General features: G+C 41.4%; 1 protein-coding gene across 1 annotated transcript in view; it reads right to left on the reverse strand.

The window, feature by feature from the left end:
* rbfox1 (RNA binding fox-1 homolog 1) overlaps window positions 1–1,389 on the reverse strand; it is a gene marked incomplete at its 5' end in the record, with an annotated part of 164,360 nt that overhangs the window by 125,946 nt on the left and 37,025 nt on the right.

Below are 1,389 nucleotides of genomic sequence, written 5' to 3' on the forward strand. Positions count from 1 at the left end.
ACATGCTTTATTATGCCTCAATGGTACAGAATAACTTACGTATGTAACAGTCTGAAACAAAAATAATAGCTCTCTTTTCAAATTTATGAAGAAACTAAATATCTCTTACAACTTTTTCAATGTAAGATGATCAGGTTTTTCGTGGTGTCCACGTGAGCTTAGAGATCTCCAGCACCTTTATTAGACAATGAAACAAATGCGCTAGTATAATATATAATAAAATATAACATATATAAGGTAGCCTCTCGGGAATTAAGTCACCCAACAAAGTACCGTAGTATTGTGTGCAAAGCGCAAGTCAATTTAGGTGCACGCTTAATGCTAATGATCCCATGAAAAACAATGAAAACCGGACATTTTCATGAATTTATAACCCCCCGTTATGAATTCCCCCCGACAGTCCAACAGAAACACAGGCTTTCTTTCAGTTATTTTGACTGCCAGCAGCAAAAAGTTCAGTCCGATTCAACTTTTGGAGAAAAGCAACCCGTCGTCCTTACATCATTGTCCATTGCGGTGGACAATGACGTAACGTAATGTAATAATGTATGAGGACGTATAACAATAGTGGACCATGTCCTTGCATCAACAAAGCTTCATCTACTTTTTCTTTTTCTCCATTACCAAAACTAACAAAACTATACCATGTATACAAAAGTGCAAACCTTACTCGGGACTTTCAGGGACATACTGATGGAATCAGAGCTGTGGAAATCTACATTATGTTGAATTAACCTCGTGAGCCATTACAGAATCCCTCTTTGCTCCTATGGTAGATACTGTCAGCAAATGATGACCTTCTCAACTTTCCTGCATGCACTTCTCATGAGATTTCATGATGTCACCGGGTTTTACATGCACTTCCTGCCACATGGAATCTCCACTGTTCCCCGTAGCAAACGCTTGTAATGACCCGAAAGTCTACTGCTGTGTCTAGCAGATATATGTATATTCGTTCTGGTATGACACTTGGAATTAGTTGCAGACCCGGGTCCTGTTTGAACAGGTATTAGCCCCTGACAGCAGTCTGCTATGAATAGAAAACCTACCTATTGCATGGCAGTCTGGCCTGTAGCTGGAGATGGATGGACAGAGCAACGCCGCCATTATTTGGCGCTGATGGCGTGGCAAAAGGTGGAATTGAAATAACCTTGGGAAACTGTTGCAATGGAAAATAAATTGTAGACTCTAGAACAGGCATTGGCTCTTCGATGCTAAAGGACTGACAGCGAGACCTGATGTTTCTGTGGATGTCTGGATAGTGCTCCGCTAATGTGTCAAACTACACTGTAGCTGTGCTGGAAATATCTCTGTGTGATACCAGGGCTGTAGTACTCGAGTCCGGTCTTGGACTTGAGTCCGGACTCAAGACCGTTTTTCTATGGTCTC

Source organism: Etheostoma spectabile, chromosome 15, assembly GCF_008692095.1.
Source record: "Etheostoma spectabile isolate EspeVRDwgs_2016 chromosome 15, UIUC_Espe_1.0, whole genome shotgun sequence".
Classification (NCBI taxonomy): Eukaryota; Metazoa; Chordata; class Actinopteri; order Perciformes; family Percidae; genus Etheostoma; species Etheostoma spectabile.